Below are 22,716 nucleotides of genomic sequence, written 5' to 3'. Positions count from 1 at the left end.
AAAGGTTTTCTTTATTTTTTTCAAGGAGCACACTGGAATACGAACAGATGCCACCTGTGGTACTGTCAAACATGAGGCCTTTTCTATAAGTGATTTTTAGCTGTGGCTCTTTCTGTATTTTGAGCATGTAGCTTTACAGTTTAGATATTATATAGATTATGTCCGTTACCTCAGGATCCGCTGTATGACCACACTGCCCTAACCACTGTGTGAGTTTGTGCAAAGATACTGTTGCTCCTTTGAAGTTATAAAGTTTGTTGCTATACATTGCTCTCTGTTTTAGCAGAATGGAAAATCATATGTCATATAACACATAGGTGAATATTTAATTTGTTTTGATTTATGCTGTTTTCACAGCTTTTGTAATCTTTTCCCAATTTAATTTTGCCTTCGCTGTCTAAAGTCATGCAGCTCAGTAACAGTTGTGCCTGTACTAAATGGCTGAGTTAAAAGGCAGTATTAATGCTTGGGCAACTCACAAGGGTACATGCACATGTTCTTCTATTTGGATTGCATTAAATGAGTTTTCAGAACCATATGGCAACGTACCTTAACTATTCTTCCTGAAATAGTCTAATGTTGCAGCCTTCTGTTCTAATTAGTTACATCTTCTGAGCTTTACCAATTCACTGGAAAAACCGCACACTTAATATTGCTTAAATTTTACACAAATGCCTTTTGCTCTTGTGGGTGTATTTTAATACTGCGCGTGTGAAATGCAGATAGCTTCTTAGTTACTTGCTTTACTTTTAATATCTCCCCAGACAATACGTCACTATTTTGAAACGCTTTCCATTGTTTACTACAGGCGAAAGTATATCTGCTAAAATGTTGGGATTTTTGATAGATTGTAGAAATCATACAAATATGCTTTATTTAAAACCAGAAGAAAATTCTATTGCAGAACTACAGTGAAATATATTTATGTCCATTCCACTCCCTTGGGGGCAGGGGAAGTGGAACACAGTGTTTCAGATGACAATGTGCTAGCCCATCATTTCAGATGTTTGAATATTCTCCCAGAATACATTCTTCTTAAAGTACTTGGTATTACATAAAGGAAGTAGCCATTTATTTAACTACTTTTTAAAGGCAGTCAAATCATTCTCACAACACAAGTAAGTAATCATGGGGTTTTGCAAGCTTTTCTTTTGCTTTTACACCTTTTCTCTTGCAGTGGAAAACCCAGCAGCATGTTCTAGACAGCTGTACTGCTTTATGCATTTTTCGTTAGCAACTGTGATAAGAATGGTATGGCTTGTACTGTTCAGTCTATTAAAGGTAGAGCTATATCTGCATCACGTGTGAATTTTAACTTGCCTCTTAAATGAGTGTCAAATTTATTATTTTAATTATCCAAAACAATTCAGAAAATGGAAGAAGCACGAAAAGTTGGTTGGCATGAGCATATGAACACACTAACTTTTTTTAGAAATTAGTAAGCTCTTTGTGTTTGTCTGTAGAAGAGAGGAAAACACCTACTATAGGACCTTTTCATCAGTAGAAGGAGAAACTCCATTCTCTTGTTCCCAAAGGCACTGTGCAAGTAGAATAATATAAGCTGTAATATCAAATCAATCACATTTACATTTCAAAAGCATCCTTCATAAAAGTGCCCCAGAGGGCTGTATCCAGCTAATAAAAGCTCAAATAAAATAAAATATTTAACAAGCTATATCAAGCACAGGTAGGGTGTGCATGTTTTGTAAGCCTGACCTTAAAAATGGACAGCAAATCAGAATTTAAAAAAAAAAAATTTAAAAAGAGAAAATCCATGTCTATAGCTAGGGACCAAAGAATACAAACACACAGTGCAAGGAATCCATAATATCTGCTTGTGGATCAGAAGAAAGCCACTGAGTCAAAACAGTGATATCTGCCTGAACAAGAGAAAAAAACGGTCATATGGGCGTGAAACACCACAGCACTGCACTGAAGAGCAGTCTTTTTGTAGGAAAAGAAAACAGTACCTTCTTAATTGGTTGTTTGGTATAGGACTAAAGTGGTAGGATCAGACACTCAAAATTGAAACACTTTATTAAAATCAAATTTATTCCCAGATTACCACAACAGGGTTGCACTTCCAGTTATGCTTTGAAAAGAAATGAATGAAGTGTGGAGATTTGTGTTTAAAAAAGGCAAAGGCAGGTGGTCTTGGATGGCCTTTGCGCCAAGGCCATTTTAAGCTGGCCTTTTACCATAAACATTTCCATGCTATTGCTTTTCTTTAGCATCACAAGTGTTCCATTTAAAGGTTTTAAAACAGGGCAGACCCACACGGTTGAGTGTAACGTTACTGTCTCTCCTTAGCTTCTTCACAGTATTTTGGGTTGCTGTCCAGGCAACTTTATTTAATTTAATTTTTTTTTTGTTTGTTTGTAACGTGGTATTTTTGCCGCTAGGTATTGTTTTGAATTGGACCTAAACTATTGGTACCAGTGGGGAAACCACAGTTGCCCTATATCTGGGAAAACCGTATGAAATAGAGATGCTCTTTTACAGAACAGATGGCAGAGTGATAGCGGCTTCCACTTCAAACATGAGCAAGCACAGGGGGCATGTGGGCAGAAGGTTTCGTTGCATATAATTTTATGAAGGTTTGGATATATGGATGAGAAAAGGTAGAAAGAGTACTAGAACAGTGAGAGAGGGCTGTATTTAAAGCACTGGATGGAGTCACAAAATCCTTGGCAGTCTAGTCCGGAAGAAAAAAATCCTTCTGGATTGAATGTCAGCTAGAAAGAAGTTTTGCACTGTTATGAGTAAAGAAAACACTTGCTTTTACCTTAATTTCTGTTGTGTTCAAGGCAAGTCTGTATTTTTTTTTTTTTTTTTTTTTTGTTAGCAGACGGAATTGCATGAGACACTTTCTCATCCTAATCAAAATAAACTGCAGGACTCCTGAGTTTGCTAATGAATTCTGTCAAAAAGGATTATCAGAAATTCCGAGTTCTGTGAATTTGCTCTTATGTTTTAGGGTTGCTGTAAGCAAAAATCTTACACTTTATCCATGGAAACATTTTGAGTCCTGATAGCAGGTAATGTATTAATGTAAAAGCCCTGATAGTCTTGTCTGACTTGTGTTGGGCCATGGTAAGCCCTGGTCTTGGCTTTTGTATGCGCATGGTGCCACTGGAACTTGCTTTATGGTGGCCAATGCTGAACAGCTGTTGCACTGCTAATAGAAGACTGAGCGCTTTACCTGTGACCTTGTGTAGACATTGAAACACCTTTACATTGACTCATTTGTCTTATGGACATATCATTATCTAACCCTCTTAATGAATATCTCTGTCCTGGAAACAATCAGGACACCAACATAGGAGCTAAAGTGAGTTTCTTAATAAGCAAAAAGTCATTCCATCAGTAGTGGAATTCATACACCCTGGTTGCCTTGGGATGGGGATCTTATGTCATTGTGTGCTTCTCTCCCTCCTTCCACTTCACAATAACTCTTGCTTTTCTGGCTGCTTCCCCCTTATGAAATAGCATCTCCTTGCAGTACCTCCCCCCCATGTTGTCTAGCTCTTTCGTTTAGCAGCAGGGCTCTCTCAAATCAGTGCTGTGACAGATCCTGAGCTACAGGAGCCCCGGGCAGCTTGCTAGTCTGTGTGTGTTGGTATGGACCAGAAGTGCAGTGAGTGTGGATAACTTTTGCATATACCCTGTGAAGCAGATTTTCACAAAGCTTGTCAGGAAGTATGATTATTACATGTGGTGAATGGGCAGTCAGATATAGTCATCTGTGACTTCTTTTCTTAGAACAACAAGCTAAAAATAATGAATGAGAGGGAAGGTGCTGGAAAAATAATGAGATGCTGCTCACCACTTCTCGTGGCCCATCAACTGAATCTCATGTGTTAGTGCAGGCTCAATCAGCTCCTATTTGTTCCGTGTGAGAAAGAAGCGCATTCTGGACTAGTCAACGTCATAGTGACAGCTCTGTTTTTCTAACTGATGGTTTCATAAAAAGGGCAGGGCTATTCAGGACTCATGAGTTTTCTTTATATTTAGGCAATCGGGTCAAGTGTGAATATGATCACACATCCACCAATTGACCAGGTAATGGTTTTCCTTCTGTCTGGGCATCCCTTCCTTCTCCTCTCTGCATGCATGTATTTCCTTCTCTGTTTCCTAATTGCATCCTGAATTCACACTTCAGCTTCTTTATTCCTCAAGCCGACTTTCAGTCTAGTTTGCTTTTTAACCTTTTTTTATTTGTGTTTATGTGTGCAAATTCACAATAGACATTACCAGTGAATCTGTGCCTTCCCCTCTGAAGACAGTGTTTTGTTTGTATCACAGCTTTGCCCCAGGAATTCTTACCCTGTATATGTATGTCACTGCTGTCAGCTCAAACACAGACCATTAGCAGCAGGGAGCTTTTTACCCTGGAGTGCTCTTTTGGTGTCCTACAGTATTCTAAATAACATTAACCTGTAGTTTGTCTGTCCGTGTTTGGCGCTGCGGTATATGAAATGTTAAGGCCCATTAAGTTTTAGCAGCAATTGAAATTTTTGCTGGAAGTGGTCTTGGGTATTTTAAGCAATATAAGGATAGGTATAAATAGAGTGGCATTTTGAAGTTTTGTTTCACTGAAACTCTCATCTCAACTGAATAACAGTGAAACTGTAGCAAAACATTTCATCTAATTGTTAAATACTTCAGAGACAGAGCTCGGTTTTAGATGAGATTTGCAGAATATGACAGCTCATAAAACAGCCCTACTAGGGGTGAGACAGACTTCACTGGCAATCTTCCTGTGGTTTGTACAAAATTCAATCATTGGTTTTGAAACAATTGATTAGAACCAATTGATCAGAAGTCATCTTCCACAAAAGACTGAGGTTTTGTTGGAAAATAGTGAGAATATAAAAGCAGTTGGAGCATAGGTTTTTTTTCTCCTATTTATCTTGCCTTATAGGAATAGTACAGCCTTTCCCACTTTGCAATTTCTGTCTCTTAGTGTGTATTTTCAAACCAGTGAAGTTTCGGAACAACTTTTAAAACAACAATGATGAAAAGCAGTGTTGTGCAGTTGGAAAGGATGCCTACCTCAGTCACCTTATTTACGGATTACATCTTCAGAGTCAGCCTCATGTGCTTTCCTCATGTTTGTGTAGATGAAGTGCTTCTACAGTAGAATAATACTCACCATCAATTAAGAGAGTTCTTGGTTGGGAGTTATAGGCTATTAAGTTGGCAGTGAGTTGGTCTTTGGCTTCTGAAACAGTTGAGTTTGCTTACTTGCTGGATGTCTCTCTTACTGAAAACTCAAGCCTTTATGAGCTTTCTTGAAGTATGGTCTGAAATATGTGAACATTTTAATACTGTATTTTACCCACAGGTTGCTTTCCTTTTTGCTTGAAGTATCCTGTACATGTGCATTAACTTGACACTTGCATCTAAATACTTCTGAACTCTGGGGAAACTGATCAAGCGGATGGTGAAAAATCAAGATACGTAGATTTAGCCCAAACCTTCTCCTTGTTTGACGCTTGCTTTCTGTATGGAGCAGGCTTTTCTTGAGGACAGGATACAGGAGGGAAAATACTGGTACTATGTGCATCTTTGACGAAAGTTGAAGAGAATAAAATATAAACCGAAAATGTAAACTGAAAACATAAATGTTTTAAGGGGATGGAAACAGATCCTTGATTTTTTGATAAGGAATGCATTTGAGGTAATCTATTCTTATCTCCAGTAATATGAAGTAAGTGAAAGGGAAACGAAAGGATATTAATCTCACAACTTGTTATCCTCGATCTGCTAATGATATCCAAGGGTTTCTCTGAACAGTTGAAGTGTTAAGTGGTTCAGAAGCCTTTCTTGCTCTCCATTTGCTAGGTAGATATAATTTGAGTATTTATGAGAGGAATATTATCCTGCATGATGGATTTTTACCCTCCTTTTTCTGTTTATTTACAAGTCAAGAGTGTTCCTATAAACCCAGCAATTCTTGGCCTCGGAAAATATAAACTGTATTTTAAATTTTTGTCTTCCTGCTGATAAACAACTGGGGGATAGTACTCAGAAAATTTATAATAAGATGCTGTTTGAATTAAGTAATTTCAGACTCTGGGCCAAATTAAGTTCCAGTGAAGTGGACAGAGTTTTGGCAGAAGTGTGCAGGGTTCGTGATGGTTCTGGCATGTGCAGTTACTCTGAAGGTGGTATAGGTGGGCTCCAGGCAGAAATGTAAGAGCAGGTTGTGACTCCAGATCAGCATTCAGATTCAAAACAGTTACTACTTTGGCCTGAATTCAAGCTGCAAAGGTTGAGAAACTGAGGACCCAGCATCTCTTATGTGTCTTCCATTTGGGATTGTTTGGATTCTGCTAATAATTGCAGTGTAGAGGCAAATTTAGTGTTTCTTGCCAGTCTCAGTTTGGAATATGAGACTAACAGGTACAGTAGAGTTATGGGCTGGCCTACAGAGTTTGTCTTGCATCTGAATGCAGATTGATCTCTAATCTCTGTGCACTGCAGGTTTGACTTTAGGAAATTTATGATTTGTCTTTTGACTGCTCTGTTTCTTGAGATGGTGGAAAAAAGGGAAGCTCTGCCTTATAGTTTTAGTTTAAAAGCTGTATGTGTCTACAAATACCTGATTCTGGCTGTACTGGGAAGGGTGCGTGGGGTGCTTATTGTGAGTAAATCCAGCATAGACAGTAGAGAATGCTGAAACAGGGCTTATAGTAGCTATAACTAGGCAGCAGGAGAGCCTGTGGGAATTGGAGTACATTGCTAACTTGCTAGCTTTTGCTATGAGGGCAGATCATTCCCCAAGGCAGATTACGACAGTGCATCTTTAAGGCATCTAAATGGCTTTGAAATTTCTAATCCCAGGCTGCTTGCTGCAGTTTAGTGCTATGTCAGGTTCAGCAGCACTCAAAGACCACTAATAGGAGCTTCTATGCATAGTGGTGACCATTTATTGAAATGTTAGTGGGACTTCTGTATCAAGGGTGTACAATCTAGCCCCAGTTCTATTTAAATCACAAGATATCAAACTAAGTGATGTGGAGAAGAGTAGGGTTTGCAGGAACGGAGATGGCCTTCCTTATCAGCGGATCAGATGAATCATCTTTGCTGTGGGACTTACTATGGTAATGTGATTAATACAATTTACTCTGAGAAATTGGTGCAGATGTGCCTGTTGAAAGACAAGAAAAGGGGGGGGGAAGGGGGACGGAGCCTGCCCTACCAACATTATGTTTCTGAGAATTTTCTCAATTTTCTTTCTTTTATTCATCATGGACTCAGTTTTATGAATCTGATACTGGTCCAAGAATACAGAATTTGTGCATAGCAAGGAAGGGCTGGTATCTAGTTCACACAGCTGCAGTGTTTAGTATGTCCACAGGATTTAAATACAGCAAATAATGCTGCATGCCTTTTCATTTTATGTTGCACTGTTCCGTATCATTGTATGCATTATATCTTTTGATTTCTTAGCTTTCACTAGAAAACGGAACAGAGTGCTAGTATGCCTAGCCCACAGTACATGACACATGATTTGATTTTTACTCAGTTTTCAGAAGCTTAAGCAGAAATCATTGTCTTGATAGTCTGTGCTGATGTCTGTATAGAGTACTGCTTTTGATTTTAAGTCCACAGAACTGGGAACTGAGGAAGTCCTGTGACCTGTCAACAAAAAAATGACCTGAAAATTTCTTTGGCAGCAATAGAGAGGTTGTATTCTGAAAATAACTGAATGTGGAAGCATGCTCCTTGTATTTGAGCAGTAATGACCTTTAAAGGAATGCTGAGTCACTTTATAGAGATCCTCTTTATGTGATGTGAAAATTACATGGCACTTCATCCTCCTCTTGATTCACTAAATTTTAATTTACCAAAGGTGATTTACTTTGTTCACCCTCGGTGTAAACATGTACAGGAGACACTGCACAGGAGCCAGTCCCCCACCAAGGAGCAAACAGCCAGCACGCAATATTCATCCCTGACATCACACCTTCCTTCCAAATGTATAAGATGCTTCAACTGTACTTTCTCTAATGTAAGTGCTGTGGCATCAAAAGAAAGTGTAATACTTGTAGCTTTTCTTTCAGGCAGCTGATGACAGCAAAAAAGGCCAAGTTTGTTTAATGTGTCTCTTGACAAATAATAAATCAGTTTGAGCTCTCACCCAGAAATCTAGTAAAGCTCCTTTCCTTGGTGCCTTTAGAAGCAGAAATTCCCCATCCATAAGCATGGAGGAGAAAATTTATGACTGCAATACCTCCTTTATAATTTGAGAAACACCAAAACAATAATATGAAGAGGTAGTGAGACAATACTCTCTTCCTCCTTGCAGTCAAAGGCAATGAGTTCACCCAAATGTATTTTCTACTTCCATAAAAATAAGTATCCCATTGATAAGTGGATCCCCAAGTATCAGTATGGGCCAAGCATCTCCTTTTAGCCCCCTTTCCTAGTAGTATTTTCTTGTTCTTGCCTCAATTTCTGGCACCTGAAGCAAATTAGTGGTGCAGGCAGGTGGCAAATAAGCAGGGTCTCCCTGGCTTTCACTTAGGACCCTGACTGCTTGGAAATGGTCACTCTGCTCCAGTGGGTGCTTGCTAGACCCTAGGACACATGCAATCCGGGTTGTACAGTGAGTTCTTTAAAGGATTAGGAGCTGGATGACACTTATAATAGCAGCATTTCCACCATTTCCCCAATGAAGCACACAAGAGATTTTCCCTCTGAATGTCTTACAGCAAGACTGCACACACAGCTGTTTCCCTGGGGAGGAGCCGAGATACAAGGAACTGCAAGTAACATTGGTTGTGACTGTTGGTGTGCTTCGTGAGAGTATTCATTTACTGGAGCAATGATGTTAGGAGAATCTGCGAGGAGCAGAGCGAAGGCATGGCTTGTGTGTCACCTTTTCTCTGTACTAGCTGGAGGGAACCTAATGGCTTATGGAGGATGCTGGGAGAAAGTAATGAATTTAAAAGCAATGCCCTTCCTCTTAACTCAGGAAGTTTCCATCTGGGGCATGTTGTAACAGATGAGAAGCAGAGCTAATGGCTATTTGAATAGGTTGATACTTAGATTAGCGATTGTGCTCTTAGACCAAACAGCTGAAGGAACTAAGACTTAAACCTGGTTCCTTGGCAATGATAAACCAACTCCACAATGTGCTGAAATCCGGTAACCTCATATAAAATTAAGTGTATACCTTTTGAGAGAATAGGCAGAAAGAAAAGGAGGCCTTGACAGGAGAAAAATCAGTAAAAAAGCAAAAATAAGACACTAGAGAATAAAATCAGAAAGCATGAAACAAAAATAAAACCAAATCCACTAATAAGAGAATTGTCAGACAGGAAAAGAAAAAGAGAACACACAGAGAGCAAGACAGAAGTAATGAGACAGAGGGGAAATCAGATTCAAAATGAAATCTGGTAATAAAAGAACTGTCAGACATAAAACAAGCCAATGTATGACAGAGAAAAAAGAGCCAAGGAGACAGAGCAAGGCAATCTTTGAAGAATTAAACTAACCAGATGTGGCCTCCAAAGGTAATTTGAAGAAAAGTTGATACTACTTCTGACTTCTAATGAAAAGCAAACTCGAAGAAGCACATTTCTTTTATGCTCTAAGGAAAAAGATGGGGTTCTTTTTAATAAGAAAATATGCAAGAAAAATCAGTGGTGTTGGCATTGCTTTTACAACAAGACAGTTTTGTAGCTAAGGCCGTGCTGAAAGCAGTTAAGCTAATAAGCTGTAACGGATCTTGTGGTTTGTGTGCTGAATCAAGTGTGCTCAGATGTCCACCCTTATCTGAATTACTTAACCTGTCTGCATTAGTTTTCCTCATTTCAAAATACAAATTGTAATCTCTCTCTCTAATATTAACAAAGAATATGCATATTTCCTCATGTACGAGAATATAGATATTTGCACAAAGTGCTGCTATTTCTCAGATATGAATTTTGGAGGGAAATACCGAAAATAACAACTGAATCACTAATATAGGCAAACTGAGCAGGCAGTCCTGGACTGAATGCAAAGTCAGGACTCTGCAGAAAGAAGTCAAACCATGCTTTCCTGTGTTCTTCAGCAGCCCTTGGAGGAAGCTCATTAGCGTTCTAGTGATGTTAAAAATGACTTTATTTGTTCTATCTACTTTTATTTTTGAGGATAACATAGAAGGATATACTAGCTCTGTGCACACAACATAGTGGGAGTTGTTTGTGGGTTTTTTTCCCCCTTCTTTTCCTTATTTTTTTTTCTGTAGAAGAAACTAATGGGTTTTCTGTGTATGTGGAAACTGAACATTTACACTGGCATATACTTGAAACAGTATTTCTAGCCACATGTATGTAGCTATGTGAAATTTAGTGGGAAGGTGACATTTGGAGAAGTCTTCTGAGAACACTCAGGGTGACAGTAGGAAATGAATAATAGAAGTGGTACTTGCAGAGAGTTTTCTCTTGTGAGATTTGTGATGTCCTTAGTTACCATGTTTGCACTCAAAGTAGTGCGTTACCTCAAGGTACCTTACAATTAGCCACAACTATAGGTTAATCTGCCTGGAGTTTTTAGTAGGATATGGGAGGGCGGGCAGTGTTCAGAACATGTATCTGATCAACTGGAGAGAAAAATTCAGAAATGTAGGTTGAAAATATAATTCCAATAGGTAAATGTCTGGGTCTGGAGATATTTTCTTGGTCCTACTTGCAGTTTACAAAATGGCGCTTGTCTACAGTATAGTCTCCTAGTGAAAGATCATTTAACAGCTCTTGAAAATGAGCTTGAATATAAGAAGTTTGGTCTCCACACTAAAGTTCTGGCTCTCAGACAATTTCTCAGAAAAAATACCCATCATATTTAGAGATGAGGTTAATAATTTATAAAACCGTATTGAAATTAAGCTACCTAGGGTTTCATGTGCTTATAAGACAACTGCATGCAGAATGATGCCTTAGGGATTAAACTTTTGATGGTAGCAATAAATAATGTAGAAATTCAAATGTTGAGTGCAGAAGAGACCTCAATTGGGCAGAGCCTTGCTGAGGTTTCTTTTCGCACTGCTCTGTTTGCATTCTTTCCACTGTTGTTCCTAAAACTAGAGGGCCTCCTCTTGAGAACTTTATCGTGAGCCATATGTACACTTTGGTGCAGTTTAAAAATGAATACTCGACTTGAAGGCAAAATGACAATGCAGAAGGATGGAACCCTGCCGGGGTCAGGTCCCAAGGTGAACCTCAGTGCATTTCACTGAACAATTTCTACCTTGAGTTATCATGTAAATGCTAATACAGTAGTGAAACTCCTGTGGGATTTGAAATCAATAGGGCAAGAGTAGAACTACACGTTTGTTGCATTTATTTTTATTTGTTCTAAAGAGGGAGCTCTTTTAATAGATTTTTATCCAGCAAATAACACAGCTGCTTTAATAGGTAGTCCAGCTGGAAAGTCCTATAAAAATGTTAAAAGGAAGATGCAAAGACAAGAATTCAAAAGCTGAAACATCAAGCAGTGACAGAGTTGGTGAACTGTGAAACCTTTAACTCTATATCCTTTTGGATTTCCTTTATAATAGAGCCATTATAACCTCCATCTACCTGCCAGCCATTATTGTTAGCAACAAGAACTGGGCTCAAAGTCTGGAGCTTCTATGTAGAAATATGAAATATTAAAAAAAAATATTATTTTCTGCTTCTAATGACTAACCTGGGAAAAACTTGAGCTTGCATGATGGGTGATGTTTCCCTACACAGACTTTGGTAGAACAGTTTCTGACTTTATTAAAAAGTGTTTCGTAAGGACCCCTCTACTCTGTATCTGCAGAGATAAAACTGTTGGCTAGGATTTAGGAAACACTGTAACAAACTGGATTGTTGCATAGGTAGCATCAGGAGACAGACACTCAAAGGAGCGTAGAAGCCAGACAACCCTTCCCTAGTGTCTGAGTCTAGTCAGTGCCCTTCTCAGGGAATACAAGGTCTTTTTTCGTTTCACTATGTGGTCAAGCCTCTGAGGAAGCCCTGTGTTTCTGTGCAGGACTTAAACAGGCATGGTATAAGCATACCCAAACCATTTTGTTTGGGATGAGGAATGCTTGAACATGTGGTCAATTAACCACCTCCTCAACACAGTTGCATACATGGTTGCTAACTCTTACGAGAAATATTTTGTCTCGGGAAAAGAACCACTCAACTGTAATGAGAGAAAACTTTATTAACCGGATTGAAGTTGCTGCATGGTGTTTCTTGCCTTCCCAGACTGATTTGACAAAACACCCTGCAACCAGGCAACAAGAGTGCTGGTATGTGTCAGTGGTGCTGTAATGTTATTTTGAAAGGTTCCAAAGATCCTCATAAGGTACACTGGGGCTGTACTTGCACAGTGTTGAGCAAGGGTCTGTGTGCTCCATAGAATGGACAAAGTGCTCGTTAGTGCTTGAATCTGCAATTCACTCGTTTCATGTGTATATTGCTATCGAAGTCTATTCTTTCAGTCTACCTTTAATCAATGCTCCATAGGAAGGAGATCATTCTGCCATGCCAGGGACCTGAGGCAGATGGATACTTCCAGTCCTTCAGGAGTGTGCATTTGTGTGGTTGGGTAATACATGAGTGGCTGGGAAGAGAGGTAAGGCTGCAGATCGCTTGTGTTGCTGCTCCAGGCAGGCTATACTTTTGCTGTTTGCTTACAGCTCTATCTAATAGAATGAATACAATTATGGATAGACTCTGCTGATGATCCAGCTAACAGTTCATGTTACTTGCTTATATATGTTATCCCTTACCTCTTGGTGTCCAGAGATCAAAGTTTTAACTCTTGGTTCATGACTTTCTAGAAATGCTCTGAACTTACCTTTTGCTAAAAGGTTTAAAAGCACAGCCGGTCAATCTTCTACCAGAGTTAATCCAAATTTTTCTGTCATTGAAATTTACTGTAACTGAAACAATAGAAATGTGGGGAGTGGCCTGCTGCATGTTGCTCATTTAGATAATGTCAAGTTGGTAAGTGTAATTTCTGTTGAAATACAAAATCATTTACCTCTGCGCGTTCCTTCACAAACAGTATTATTGCTGTTTGGTTATTTTAGGTACTATCTTTAATGTTTTTCTTTCCTGTCATGGGAGTGTAACCCTTGTAACACAATGTACAACAAAACAAAAAACATCAGGCAGAAAAGGCTAAATGTGAAGATCTGACCTTTCAAAAAAATCTACCTATAGGCTATAGCTGACTGCAACTGCCATGGAAGATTCAGCTTTGCAAGTGCTATGGCTGGGAGAGGACTAACGGCTTTCCTTCGGTGAGAGAAGGATTTCTGCTCTATCTGTAGAGTCATAATGGCAGAAAAGCTGAGGGACAAATTCTAGGCACTTCACAACAAAACGCTGTTTGACATTTTTCAGTAGTAGAAGCTGAGGACACGGGATACTGTTGAAGTTTAAAACCATATATTTTGCACAAGAGTGGTAAAGTAACAAGAAGAAATTCACACAAGTAAAAAACAGACAATTCAGAAACAATGTTATGAAAAAGGAGTCTGAAATACAACTACAAGAAAGCAGGGAGGAAATCAAAAGCCAGAATTCTGTGAAAGATTGGATATTCCCACTCCTGGGAACAGAATCTATAAGGATTTTAAAATTGTAGATTGACAATTCCTTATCCAAAGAACACGTTGTTTTTTTTTTTAACTTGGTTCATAAAATTGAAAGGAGATTTGCCTAGGAAATAGTCAAGAAAGCTAGTTGTCTTAGAATAGGATTCTGTGCAGGAGTTAGTTATAGCAGAAACTATTTTGAACTTACCAAAGTAGAAGCAAGTTCCCAGGCTGTATTACTGCGAGGAATATGTAGCTGGCATTTTATCAGTTACAATCAAAAGCAGCAAGGACTAAAAAGATGCCTTGGTGATTTAGTTGGAGCTTTATATTTCAGTTGAAGCATTGTTTGTTTTTCAAGACCCAAAATGTGATCTAGACTTGCAACACGGATGCTATTCCATTCAGTGCAGGTGGGCTTACTGAATGACAGCACTCAAAGAGCAGTGCAGCCTTTTAAACAGATAATAGTTTTGCTGATGAGACCATTTTGAGAGACTTAAAGCTGTTGCAAAACAATGGAAATTGTGCCATGGAGTTCAAGCAATATAGTCTACTCTTGTGAAATAGCTATATACAGAGCATGGGCCGATCAATGAAGCTGCAGCATTTCTTCCTTTGGGAAAGAACTCTCCAGAGGCAAGCCATTGAGAATGGAACTAAATGCCAGTAAATGGAAGGTGCGAGAGCTGGAATTAAAGCAGGCTCTTCAGACAGGTTGCTGACGCAATGGCAGAGGAAGGAGGCTTGCAGACAAGCAGGCAGTTTTGTGCATATTCCAAGAATGCTGCCAGTGAAAGTGCTGCTGTGTGAAGACGGAGCATGTGGGAAACCTGAAGAGGCAGCGGAGCAATACACCTGCAAAACTAATACTGGCAGGTGAACTCCAGTGCTCCCAAGTTTCGTGCTGTCCAGGGAAACTACAAGATTCATGGGACCAAGGTTACTACAGCATTCGAATTATAAGGACTGAGTTATGTGTCTTATTTACCTCCCAAGTAACAAACCCAGACTAGCTATGCATATTGGTATAGTGTTCCCTCACCATAGTAATTACACAAGCCCAGTGAGATGTTAGAATCCAGGTGTGCCATATCTTTAGTCAGTGGTTAGACAATTATTTTGCCTGTTGATGGTTCAGAAAATGTGAAGAGTCCCTGGAAATAGAAGGTTGGCTTCATATAACCTTGCCTTATGTTGGATGTTATTGATGAAACAGGAAGGGCTGCTTATTGGAGAACTAGGAATAAAATCTTCTTAAAGCAGAAGGCTGTCTGAGGTACAGAGTGATGCATGTTTTGAAGGCTCATAATTGTCAGTGTTTCTAGTTAGATATTACAGGACATTCCTGTACGTCTTTACAGTCCTCAATGCACCTGCACACTGAGAGTCTTCTCTGTGCTTGTCCGTTCTGTGGTTGGTTTATTTGGTAAAAACTCTTTAAAACATTAAGGGATAGCTGCAGTTGAGTAGCTTGGATCATGGGAATGCTATACTTGAGTATTTTCAATTTTTCTAATCCTTCGATGTAGTGGAGTACGGTTGGTTTATTTGCAGATTTAGATGCCTCACCCCGGGAATCCACTCTCAATGTAATCTAGTCCAGTTGTTCTAGTTAGGCTCTGAGTAGCAGGACACAACGACACCTCGTTACCCGGCTAGTACAGTATAATGTAAAGCTTACAAAGCGATTACTAGACTAGACCCTCCATCTATAGTCTTCCAGGGATCTCCATTGAGTCACTCATATTTCAGTATTATTCATGCCCATTTTTTCCCCTTTTGCTTTCCCATATTTTCATTTTTTTTTTATCACTGTCAAAATCTGACATAAGCCTACTCAGAATCACCAGGGCAGAAATATTCAACATGCTGAGTGTAGAACACATTCTAGTATTTCAGCAGAGACATAGATGCTGGGATAATCGAAATCTGAGAAGTGTAAGAACAAAATTCTTTCCCTATCTCCAAAAAAAAAAAAAAAAAAAAAAAAATCTCCTTTAGTGAATTTTATTGGAAATTATTGACTGCTGTGTAGGTTGAAAGCCTGATTCAGTGTTCTTTGGTGAGAAAATTACAGCAAGTTATCTCACCATCTGTGATACTCATGTGGACTCTTCAGAGGAATGGCACAGTTGTTATCAATCAAATAGCTTTATCAAACAGACCTCTGCACTATCAGAAGAGTGTGCTCACAGGACAAAATAGAGAAAATTATATAATGCATTACTCTCCCTTTTTCCTTCCTAAGATGCTTGGGTCCTTGATTTACTGCTGTCCAGGAAGGCAGGTTTGCTGAATTCATGTGTGTAAAACCCTTGAGATGCACATTCTGTACAATACCCTCACAAAATGCTTTCACTCAACGATGCCCTCCAGCAGTTGTACAAATCAGAAATGTAAGTCTGTAGGTTGTAATCCTTTAAGACAGCTTTCTCAATCTTCTGGGCTGAGGTATAATCAGACAGCATTTCTGGAACATGCCAAGCCACTTGGGAGCAGACATTTTCCTACACATTAAATGGGCTTTTTTAAGATGCTATTGTTAAAATCTTAAACCAAAATTTTAATTGAACAATATCAGACTCTTCCATACCTCTATCTCTTTTCCTTTATTTAAATTGAGTTTAACAATGGAAATGTTTCTCAAGCCAGCTAGCCAAAGCCTGGGAATGCAGAACTGTTGTCTCTAGTGAATCTTCTCTGTTTTTCTTTCGTTAATTAAATATTCAACATTGTAGCATCCTCATTTCTCACTTGTTTGAACTGGATCAGCTTCCATTCTCAGAACATTTCAATGCACCAATTCCTTGTAATTACATTGCTGCCTTGAGGATGTATTTAAGCGCATCCCTGGGAATAGAAGCTGTGTAGTTCTGTCTGTATGCATTGTATATCCTGAAATTTCAGGACATTTTGTTTTCTCTTTTGTTCACCTCCACCCTATCCTTAGCTTTTTGTATAAGCCTCCCATGCACCCAAAAGTCATGCAGTGTATTTTACCCTTCATCTCTAGTGAGATGGCAGAATAGCATGATTGTGTAACAGTGTATTTTTGTCTATTTATCAGTTCGTAACTTTTGTAATTAATATAAATGGTAACACAGTCCAATAAAGATCAATGACTTACTAAAGCTCTAGTATATGCATCTTTCAGCCTCTCATTTAGTTAATGGGATTTTTAAAACTTAATCGTTCCTTATCTTGAGCTGAATTCTTTTAACTCTGGTGAAAATAAGGAATAGTTCAATTGACATGAATTGTAATACATCACATTAGCTGGTATTATGAAGGGAAAATCAGGCTCTGTCAGTGCAGTGTGATTGTAGAACTATTTGTCTTACATGATTTAACAAATATTTGCATTTTCCAGCTTTGTTGCATTAAAGCATTTTCTGAAGTAAATTTGAGGTACACACATATAATGGCATGAAGGATTCTTCTAACTTCAGCTAGTCGTGTCTGATGAGATACTGAGGCAGGTTTAGAATTTCTTTACAAGATTTGAGCAAGCAAGTTTTTCTCCATGAGTGGTGAACTAATGTGCCTTTTATCCTTCTTGTATGCTCCTGCTCACCTGCTCTCCCTTGCTGTACTCTCAGCATGCAAGATAGCAAACGGTCTGTCAAGTCTGGAGCTATGTGCATGCACTGGTCAGCCAGCAAAACGTCAAGAAAAATGCTGAGTTGTGCCTATCTGACCACAAGTGTGGGTGCTGATCTGATCAGAGACTGTTTTTTTTCTTGGGAATTCAGTTACTTCTGAGATAAAAAAACAGCCTAGCACTCTTTCTGATTTTGTCAAAATTTGCAAATGCATAGTAAAGTTACTAGGGGCAGAAAGGAGGGATAGCAGACAGATAAGTCACGTTCAAGTTACTAACAAAAGACCCACCCCAAAAAACAATGTTAGGATGTTTTCAGCAGTGAGTTCTTATATTAAAGATGTTTATTTCCTGTAGATCTTACTTTTCGTGTAACAGTGAACTATTTAATTCTATTTGTTGGAAGTATATAAGGATTAACATTGTGCAACATGCACTCATTTTTGGCAACAAGTAAAGAAAAACCCTTTTTGACTTGGAAGGATTCAATTCCATCTTAGTTGCTTTAAAGTATTTTTCTGCCCATGCTACTCGATATAGTTACAACCATGAATTCCTGCATCGCCCAGGATTTTTTATAGAATTTACTAAAGCCAGCATGGATCCAGAATTAGAGTATTCCAGCCTACTTTATTAAATAAGTCTCTAAGGGCCTTTGCTGTTACAGTGTACTTAAGTACTACAAAAAATTATTCACCACTCAGTAAGTTGGATCCTGTCTTACTGTTCCTGAGAAATGAAGATTGCTGAGAAATGCTCATAAATGCTTGGGAAGAACAGGTAGAACATTGACGTTCTTTCTCATCCTCAAGTTTTCTAGATAAATGAGAAAAATCCATGCTTTGAAAGTTGTTCAGTCACTTTATTATTTATTTTAAAATCGTGATATGCAAGAATCAGTAAGGAAGTAACTAGAAAAACAGTCACTATTTAAGTTTAATTGGAAATAATGCTTGTACAGCCATGGTGCTCATCTGCCTGTCCATCTGTCTGTCCAGTCCTCTTCTGCAAATAACCTCTGCATTTCCTGATCATCTCAGAACTACTGACATTCCTAACAGTTTTGTGAACATTAGAGACCATTTAGAAGAGGAAGATCCAAAGTAAGGTCCCAGGTGAAGGAAAGGCAGGCAAAGCTGAGCTGTAATACACACTCTGCTTGGCAGCAGCTGCCAGCTAATCAACGCGTATATAATTTGTTAATAACTACAGCGTAGCTGTCTCTGGCCTGGGGAGAGTGTCTTAGAGGACGTAGTTTCATTATTTCCATTATTCATGGAACATCTTGTAATGCTAAATGATATACAAGCAGTGGAAAGATGGAAAGCTCATCTCTGTTTGATCATAAACTGCAGAAACCTCCAGGGACTAATGAGTATAATATTGCTTCGTGCTATCGCCTAGGCCCAATGACAAACAGAAAGTCCACAGCTAGATGCAGATGAGAAATCATCCATCTGTGCTCTGGCTGTCTTTGATCTGACATTACAATTCAGTAATTGCCAAGGGTGAGCAGTGTATGCGTGCACGCACGTGCATACGTGGGTATCTTGGCTCTGGTACTGGTTTCTCTAATTTTCAGTCCACATGAAAATTGAGAGGACGTCTTGCTTCCATTAGTAACGTTACCATTGCTGGTATATTCTGAACAAGTGCACTGTTAGTAGTGATACAAAATCTTTCCCATGAGACTCTCCTGTTTAAATATCCTTCTTTTGTTTGAAATGAAAGACACTTTAAGTTTCAGTTTTCTTTGACTTCTGCCTCCTTCAGATGTTAAAGAATAAGGTATCCTATTAATTCCGGTTCCAGGAATTCATTCTGCTCTCATAGGACTGTAAGTGCATCTTAAATGTGTGTGTGGGGGTTATCCTCCTTTGTTCTCTTTGTCACTGTGTGCCAAACTGTTCTGCTACCAGAAAATGAAATTCTATGCCTACAATATTTTATCACACTGTCTAAAAATCCAGCCAGGAAATCAGTGCATCAGGAAGAAACAAGATCAGAATAAGGGGCCGTTGTTTTACAGCAGCAATGTGCTGCTATCCAACACCTTTTAGGTCTGGTTTCCAGCTCTCTTACCACTTTTGCTTCTGTTGAAAGACGACTTAGGGAACAAGTCTGTATGGTCAGCTCTGGATGATCAAAGCAGGAGAAAATCGAAGAAAAAGCAACGAGGACGTGATTTTAAAAGAAAAAGATGGAAAGGGGGAGGTGTGGATAATGAGTTTCTTAACCTCATCTGCAAGCCCTAGTTTCAAATGTCTTTATACTGAGGAGTCAAAGTGGGCTATCAACAATATGTGACTTTTACTGGAACAGCTTCTAGGGAGCTAGAGCATCCGTCAGAAGTTAGGAGAAATGTGCTTGTTCTTTTGACAAATTTAGGATGAGATTTCTTTAGTGGCCACTTACTGCACCTTCAGATTTCTGGATGCATGCAGGGTCTTAGAGTCACTGTGTGTATTGAAGTGGAGTCTGAACAGAGATTGATCTTCCACCCATGCAGGTATTTTTTCTCAAAAAGCAACTGTACAACAAATAAAAGGTGTTTTCAGATGCTTCTTTCTCTTTATGTGGCTTGCTCTCCATTCATCTCTTGGTGCCTCATGCTTAATAGCCTTGCTAATAAGAAGAGAAAAACAATTTCACTTCACTAGATTTCCTAGAGAGATAGCAGAGGTACGGGTGGTGTTTTTGGTGGAGTTTATTCTTGAAGCTTGGTTACAAAAGAACTCCATGCCTTACTGAATGCCACAACAAATACTTCTAACTGGGGATCAAGGGCCATACTGCAAGATCCTTCTTCCGCTGACCCTCTGCTGCACACATTTCACTTGAATTCAGCACATTCAGCATCTGCTAAATAGTCTGTCAGAAACATGAAGTATTTCCTCAAGTGTTCTTGCTTGGTGCTATAAGCTGCCATAAAATTATAGCTAAAGCAGTGGTGTTTATTATGTTCTGTTACTCAATATGTTGCACTACATAGGAGTTTAACTGGGGACGCAAGGGATGGGAAGAATCTTTGTCTTCCATCCACCCTTTCCTCGTTTAGTCACAATACTATAAAGGTACGTCCATACAGTTTGATCTTTACTGAAGTCTTGGGATGCAAGATTGTAAGTTTTTCAGTTCAGCGATCTGCTTTTGTTCTCCACGGTGTCCATGTTGAAAGCCTAGATGTTATAAAACATGTTACAGGAATCATCACGTGAGGGAATGCTGTCATAGAGCAGAATAGCGCTTTCCATCCGTCTGTTCTTACAGGATGTTCCTGGGGTCTGTGTGCACGTAAAAACATTTCTGTCCACTCTTCAGCTCTTGAAACAGAACATTTTGATAGCCTCTAAGTATATTATAAAGAGATTTTACAGATAAGAGCTCCATCTATCGCAACTGAGAACGTTTTACAATTTATTAGACAAATAGTGCAATGTGACATATGGCTCATCAGAAAACACAGTGACTAATTTCTGTTGAAAATTTACAGGTGAATACAAGATTCTAGTCTTGATTACTTCCCAGTCATTGTTTAGTGGATGCTATTGCTGCCATAAAGACCTTGCAATTAAATTTTTAAACCTAGGACCTAGGAATATATTTGGGATAGATCTAATCCAGAACCTGTAGAAATTGATTTCACGTAATGGAAAGGTGAGGAAAAATTGCAAACCTGTGCTTATTTGTCTTCCTCATACTGTATTTACTGCCAGCTACTGCTTAGGGTTTAATTCTTGCCCAAGGCCATACAACTTGCCAGCGGAATAGGTTACTAATGAAGGGACTTGTAAGACATGTTCTTAATGTGGGGCTCTATTATTTGAGTGGCATGGTCCTTCTCACCTTGATGTTCTAAAATTCAGAGATATTTACTTATATCCACTTCTAATTTGTGGTCATGCTAAGCAATAATATGGACTGTGTAACAGCAACAATCTACTTAGTTTTTTTTTTTTTTTTCTCTTCTCCTCTTTCTTGCAGTGCTCTAGGATGTTGGAGTTTCCATAAGATGATGTATTCTTAGTTCGAATTTAAGTCTGGTGACTGGAAGTTCAAGGTTCGCGTCTGCTCAGAATAATATTCCTGGACTATTGCCTATTAATTATTCTCTCACAATAGCTTTGCAAGCAAGTATCATGGGTCAGGATGATTTACGCTTCCTTGAAATTAATCTAATTAATAGATAATTTTACTATTGTACTTTCTAAAAAGATGATAAAGTTCAATAATAATGGACTCTACTATGGATTTTTCTATCTATTAGTATCATTATAGATCAAATTTGGTGATCAAATTAAATCATAAATGCTTATTAAAAACCTTTGATGTAGTGGTAATTTTTTTAAAATCTTGTTCCAGTACTGTTGTAATTGTGCTGCATAGGAAGAGAGAATAAGATGAATCAAACCTAATTTGTTCATTACTAGACAATAGCATAATTAAAAAAATCAGGTTTTGCTTTCTTAGTGATGTGATTACCTTACCTGGTTTGAATCTTAGATAGTCTGAGTAACTGACAAATTTTGAACTGCTTTGCATTTTGATCAGATGGTTTTTGAATTTGTGGCTTAGTGGATTATTATTGTATCATTTCTTTCCCTCTGATGCAATTTTTAATGGGCTTTTAGATCAGCTGATTGACCTTGTTGATTCTTAAGAGCAGCTTTGTTTGCAGCTGTGTTTGGTTTACAATGTGGTTGAAACAAGAGCAAACCGTTTACCCCTGCGCAATAGAGGAACAACATTTCACGCTAGTCAGCAGCGCAGCCTGCTGCAGCGTGCTTTTGCTGGAGGTGGCAAAGGGTGTCTTTTAAGGTCTTTATTTTTTCCGTGGTGCAGAGGAGATTTCCTAACTGAGCTTGCATACCAGGACTGGTTGTTTAATTGCTGTATGTTTTTTTTTGCCACATAGCTGATTTGTCAAAGACTCTGATTCTCCTTTCTCTTAGGTCTCTGTGCAGTAAAATAGTCCAGTAATTTATCCATGATTTTTCTATGTATAAATATGTAGGCAATCTGTCATGTAGTCAGGGAAGACAGAGAAAGCTCTGAGATTTTTAACCAGTGCAGAACTCTCCTATAGATTTCAGTAGTCTTTGGATCACCAAAGGGAAATACTTAGGGTGTAAGAGAGGAAGCTGTGTTACTTCTCCATTTCTGTGAGCATCCAATAACAAGAAGAGACAAAAGTGAAAATGAGCAGCAAATGTCTTTCTGTACTATTGTTATTTACACTCATTTTATCATCCCCAGTTTTATGAGGTCACAAAATCTCTTTTTCCTTTCAGTTTAAAGGGATGTGTCAGCTGCTGTCTCTTTGAGGTGACAGTATGAGGCTTTTAGGAGATGACAAGCTCTGATGCTTAATAAAAAAAAACAGAAGGATGAAATAACGTGTGCATAACCCTAGTAGTTTATTTCATCCTCTAATGCTTTGTACACTTTCACCCTTCAGTGGACAACATATGGTGTTCCTTGGTAAAATCTTGGTCAAGATTTGAGAGGCTAAATCATTTAATGTGAAAATTCCTCT

Source organism: Tauraco erythrolophus, chromosome 10 (assembly GCF_009769465.1).
Source record: "Tauraco erythrolophus isolate bTauEry1 chromosome 10, bTauEry1.pri, whole genome shotgun sequence".
Classification (NCBI taxonomy): domain Eukaryota; kingdom Metazoa; phylum Chordata; class Aves; order Musophagiformes; family Musophagidae; genus Tauraco; species Tauraco erythrolophus.
This window is presented reverse-complemented; position numbering follows the sequence as displayed.